Here is a 6,771-nt window from a genome sequence, read left to right as displayed (position 1 = left end):
ATATATATATATATATACATATATGTCAATTAGAAGCAATTTGAAAGTAAAACTCTGCTCTTTGTACAGAACCCCATGATCTTGGTAAATTGTAACGATGTGGAGACTGGAAACAATGATAAATTCCTAATAACATCTGTTATGGAGTCTATTCATAATTAGACACACTCAGATGTTATTTGGGAGGGAAATGTCTTTCCCCTTTATCCACAGTCCTAACAGGCAGAACGTTCAAGTACGGAAACTTCCAATTCACCTTTTGGCTTTTTTTTGAATCTGGTAGTCAAGAGATTCCATCTTCAGCCTCAGAAACACCTGTCAGTCTTAACTTCCAGTAATCTACAAGGTAAACATGAGTGTTTGCGTGAGGCATATCTCGTCACTATTTTATGAATGTCAACATCCTTGCACAGGATATTTGCATAGGCTGCCTCTATGCATAGAAAATGTACTCCTCACGTTCGCTGTCATTTACCTTTCCTACCCAGTATTCCCTTTCTAAATGAATTGGCTTTCTAGGCCTAGCACTATTCCTGCTAAGGCATGAATGTCAAATCTACCAGTCTATTGCCCTTCAAAATTATTCCTCTTTCTACTACACATCAATGTGATATCAATGAGAGATTTGTTCCATTTTAAAATCCTATTCTTTGAAATTGTGCCTTTGTAAGAGTTTTCTCTCCATAAGAAATTAAATTAATGTTAAATGATGTCAATGAGATGATAAGTTACAAGACTGAATTTGGGAATTTAGGATTAAATAAATATGATGTAATATTATGACTTCTCATAGTGTTAATTTACTGTACTCTACTGGGAATGCAAAGATAGATGGCAGTGTTCGGATCAGCATGTGTTCTCTTACAAAAACGAGTTGTGTATAGTGACGATGATACTCAAGGTAGACCTATGAGAATATCTCTGGCCATTTTTGCTTTTGAGAAGCCCTGAGCCGAGACTTGGATGTTTCACAGCAAGTCTACAGTAGACAATGCTTAAAGGATATCTGCCTCTCTCTTCCCTATGAAGGAATGGTAAAAGCAGCAGAGCCTCTCATGTTCTAGAGAAGAGGAAACAGACTGCATTTCCACACCCTCCTCTATGGAGGGTTCCAGAATGCACCACTGGGCGAGACACCCCTCTACTTTCTCAATATTTCATCAATCATCATCATATGATGATCATCAATAATCATCAATATGATGATCCTTCAGAAACAAGAAAAAGGAAAAGGTGTCATAGGCAAATGAGAGACTATGCTCGCAACTTCCCAGTTAGCTCTCAACTTCTTAATCAGACCAAAAAATAGGTGATAAAATTAATTTCTAATTGGGTATGAGAATAACGTTTAGAATGCCAATTTTGAAACCTTAAAATGAAAACATTTTTTAGGTTCATAAGACTTATCATATGTTGCTGAGAAAGGCTGATTTTAGGAAAAGGTTTAGTCTGAATATTTTGAGTATTTTTTTCTTTCTTTCTTGGGCTTGGCCTAATCACTACATTTGTTACAAGAAGTTGAAAGTCTGTGCATTGGACTTAGAGCCTACTTTGAATTATCCCAAGATAATATCATTTCTCAGAAATCTTAGCCAAAGGCCTTAGCTTCTTATCACCATACCTGCCATGGCTCTCTACATATGAATCCTGATGGAGCATCATGAAATCTAAGGCTTTACCACAGAATCTTTCCACCCCTGGCAGAAAACCCTGAACCTAGGGTTCCAATTTTATTCTGTTCATATTTATATTTTATGTTTTACCAATGTTTTTGCATTTCTATTGTAAATTATGGTGACTTATTTTTAAAATTGGTCTTGTTGTTTTAAAAGGAGACAAAGAGAGCTAGAGCTAGATGATAGATAGATAGATAGATAGATAGATAGATAGATAGATAGATAGATAGATAGATAGATATTGGCCTGATATTATCAAAGAAGATGATATCAGAAGCATTTTAGCAATAAAATATTTATAATATAATTACAACTGTAAACCATTTTGAAATATTTTACAGTATTGCTTTTGTTTCAGAAATGTATACTAAGAAAGAGAGTCGAAGGGACCTTTCTCTCCTAGACTCTAGAAGACTATATCAGTAAGGTATAATACAATTCAGGGACTCAGAATAAAAACAGAAGCTTACAAATAGGAGGAGAAGTATATAGTGGACTTTCTATATGGAATTGAGACTAGAACATGGGACTCGTTGACCATCTACCTGCCAAGCCCCCAACTGTCAGGACAGTATATCTCTAGAACAGTTTCTTCTATTTTAGTAAAACTTTCAAAAATTGATTCTAAGTGTGAATTGACTAGCTTTAATGGCAATGATTGGATAAACAATTTCAACGCCAAGTTCCGCTAAGTTGATATTTTTGATAATATATATATATATATATATATATATATATATATATGGAAGATTAGCCATTCATTGGAAAGTAGAAATTCTTTATGAATCCATTCTTTTTCTTTACATTTTAACTTAAATGTTGAGTTCTTTTTCAAAATAAATAAGTAAATGAGTGTCTATTTTAAAACTATGTTAGATGGAACTGAATTACAGCCAAGGTAGTCAAAATGACTGAGAATAATCACATATTTTTGGGGAAAAGCGACTTCAGATTTGAGTTTAAAATGGGAAGAAAGATACATTTCACAAGCTTTCACTTTTAAGGCTAAAGATAGGCTGTGTAGGTAGTTATTTTGAGGACGTTGGCAGATCAGTGTTGTCAGTACTTGAGGGTTTGAATGAGGCTCGTTTCAAGAACTTGGAAATAAGGTGGTCTCCTGGTGTAAATCGAGAAATCAGCTTCCTCCCTACCTCTTCCCTAAATGCAACAATCTAAGACTTATCCCGAAAATGGATGGTTCAAGGGTTCTTCAGTCAAGTTCAGGATTAATGTCAAAGCAGAGTCCATACTACATAGAAAAATAAGTGTGTGGGTCTTAAAAAGAGAAAGAAAAAAATTTAAATTCACAACCAAATAAAAAGGTAACACACATCAAAACTAGGTTTGTGTTTGGGGAGTTACGCCTGGAAAAGGGCCATGTTTGGTCAGCTTACTTGAAGCCATCTAGCCGTACTGACAATTTTTCCATGCTATTACCCACTGAACTTGGGTCACATCACTTTCCTCAGTTTTTACTCTGTCCGCTCATCCTCTGACTCTGTTCTCCATCCCGTGTTGTGATGGCTACGCCCAGGTACATAAGCATCTGTGAGTGGAGAATTCCATATCCTATAACTAGTACATACAAAATGGATAGCACGAGATGTCAGTATAGAACAGTAAGACTTTTTTTTTAATTCTTTTTTTATTGAGAAAAGGAAAAAAAAACCAAGTTTCCACCTCCTCCCAGCCTCCCATTTCCCTCCTCCTCCTCCCACCCTTCCCCTCTTCCCCCCTCCTCCCACCCTTCTCCCCCTCCCCCCACTCCTCTCCCCCTCCCTCTCCAGTCCAATGGGCAGTCAGGGTTCCCTGCCCTGTGGTAAGTCCTAGGTCCTCCCCCCCTCCGTCCATATTTAGGAAGGTGAACATCCAAGTAAGACTTTTGTGACCAAACTTAGGACACTGAGAGTGATGTTTGTTACTCACAGATTGGTCTACCACCCCTCAACAACAATAACAACTAAAAGCCAGAAAAGTAGTACCACTCACTACCTCTGTGAGGTAGCTTGTTCCGATGCTTAATAAACTTTGATAGATTGTTATATAGTATCATTTTCTGCTCTCGTCACACTCAATGAATTTTCATAACATAAACTTTAAATCATATGGATTGAAGTTAAATAGAAGCTTCCCTGGTATTTTTCATCCTGCAATGGGTCCATTCTGCAACGGATCTCATTTTCTTCAGCTTCCTTTTCAGTAGAATGAGTTTATCTCAATCTGACTACCCTAGATAATTGATAGGATGGTCATTTTCTTCCTAAAGATCAGGATCGGAACTTAAAATGTAGCAGAGTGTGTCTATATCATTGAGATATTATTTAGGAAATAATCTTGGTAGTGGTTTAAACTGATACTTTTATTGTCGAGGTCACTGTTCTTAGTTACAGGAAATCAAATTCTTCCTCTTTGGTTTGGTGCAGGAGGAATTAAAATAATACTTTAGATAGCATATAAGTTTCAGGGAATGCTAGGTGAGTAGACCAGACAGAAGCAATGTATCCAAAAGGAATGATTACCTGCATCTCAGGTTGCTATGGCAGCCATGCCTGCCATTCCACATCCATGATGTTAGGGACCAGAAAGCAGAGTTCCCATGGCACCTGTGTGGGAGCATCTAATTCCTCTGTCTTGAGATTATTTCCTCCATGTCAGTCCACTTTCTCACTGCTTCTGTATCTCTCGTGGGTACCTCTGTTGTGCTTACCCTGAGTCACACAGACTCACGCAGACTTAAAGCTGCTCTGTGTGCCTGGGCAATGTCTTGATTAGCTTTCTGCCCTCCAGAAGAGGGCCACATGAAATGGGACATAAGAAGTATAGGCTAAAAGAAATAGAAACCTTCCCATGACTTTCTCATACAAACATATGGCCTGTTGTTTAGATATCCATGTGCTTCACATATCTGTCACTGTTGTTCATTAGTCACAGGTTTATAATATTTATATACATAAAATGTTTATGAAAATAAATGACAATTCTGAAACAATTTATAAGCCATGGAAAAATATAACGAAGACAAAGACAATCAAATATGGCTACCTTAGAACTTATTACAATCAAGGTTCCAAACTCTACTAATTTCAAGGCTGTGACAAAACATGTAGTCTAATGGAAACGAGTTGCTGATTTTGTGTTTTCTTTGCAGCTTTTCTATTAATCCAAGTGATTTTAAAATGTAAATTACATTTTATAATTATTTCCTTAATTATCCCAATATATGGGAAATTTTGTCTCGTAAGAGTAAGTGTATTTTTTCTTATGTTTTGTAATTGTTGGCTAAATGTCAGACATTTTATATAGAAGAGTAGAGGATGAGACAAACAACATTGTGCCGAAATATGGGTGCATATTTTCCCATCAGAGTTGACGCCTCTTTCTCATCTGTCCAGCCATAGGCAATCAGTTCTCATAACTTTCTTTTTCTTGAGAGAGTTTGTTCCCTTTTGTATGACAGGCTTTGCAGCTGCCCCGAGTCCTAGACTCTGTGGTGAGTTCAGGAAAGTTGTACCCTTTGTTGATTTATTAAAGTCTTTTTCATTGAGAAATAAAAGCACATACTTATTAGCATTCTGCATCCTAGGAGTAAGCACCTATATCAGCGTGGTTTCCCCCTTAATTCTGCATAGCTAAGCCCCTAACACATGCAGTAGAGAGGAAAAAATAGAGGACAGTGATTAGAATAAGATATTTTAGAATATGAATTTCTGAGTGTGTGAAAACTCGCAGAATCTTAATCTCAGAGGAAATATCAAAAGACATCTATCTTAGTCTTAAGATCTTCAAACTCTGTCCTCTTTTTGCTAAAATTAAACCCCAGTCCTCATGTTCCTTCCTGGGGAAAATGTTTCCAGCTAAAATGACTATGACTTCTGCAATGCCCCAACAATCAAAGCTTTTTTTTTTCCCTGAAATCATGAAAAGCACATATGCAGTTTTTTTCATTGAATAAATAAACACTATGATACTGAAAATGTTTGCAAATCATATATCCTTTTCTTATTCTTGTTATAACACCACATGGACGCAGGGGAAATGTCACCATGAATGAAGTGTTTACTGTTCAAGCATAAATACTGGAATTCAGATTCCCAAAGCCTCTATAAGACCTGGAAAGACGTGGCAGGTCTCTGTATACCCAGCACTGGGGAGACAGAAGCAGGGGCTCCTGGGAGAGGATGGCCAGGTAGACCAGCTGGAATTGATGAGCTCCAGCTTCAATGGAATACTCTGTCTCAATAAAATAATGTGGAGGATAATTAAAAAGACACATGTTGTCAACTTCAAGCCTCCACAAGCACGTGTATACAGGTACAAAGGCACCTGAAAATATGTTCAACCATACACGTGTGAACACAAACACATAACACACACACACACATATATAAAAGTAATGAAAGCACCATATAAAATCACTTCCTTCCCTAGTTTGACTGTATTTCATATACCTCCCAAAACATCCAACAAGTAGTCAAATTTTTGTCTGTATGTATATAGAGGGAAAAATATTATGCATCAAATTATATAGAGAACCTACAAATTCTTATCGACATTGAATGTCAACGGATTAGTCATAATTGCAGGAAGATGAAAAAGATGACAGACTCAGAGATATGGCCTAAATTTCTTATATAACAAGAAGGGTGAAAGATGAATTGTGTAAAACAGAACTGGGCCTATAACGATTCAGGATACCTAAGCTGAAGCTTCTATAGATAAAGAGTTTATATGATGGTTCAAGTATAAATCATATACCTCTTCTTTCTTATGGGAAGCAAAACCCATGTGAAGAAGAATAAAGAGTATCTACAAAAAGAGGTCTAAAGAGTAAAGCCCACTTTGTTTCTATAATTTTTAAATGCCAAAGAAAAACAGGCCTACAGTGAGCTCCACTAACAGTGAAATCTGGCCTGGTCACAATACTCCCTGAACTTCCCTTGTTGGGAGAATTATCTGAAGAAGCAACCTCCAGGAGCAGGCAAGCAAGACCCTAGCAACCTCTGGACACAGGCAGGAAGACCTACGTGACCTCCTGGAACAGGCAAAGAGTGCCCAAGTGACCTCCAGGAGCAGGCAAGCAAGGCCCTAGCAACCT

This window comes from Microtus ochrogaster, unplaced genomic scaffold, assembly GCF_000317375.1.
Source record: "Microtus ochrogaster isolate Prairie Vole_2 unplaced genomic scaffold, MicOch1.0 UNK4, whole genome shotgun sequence".
Classification (NCBI taxonomy): Eukaryota; Metazoa; Chordata; class Mammalia; order Rodentia; family Cricetidae; genus Microtus; species Microtus ochrogaster.
This window is presented reverse-complemented; position numbering follows the sequence as displayed.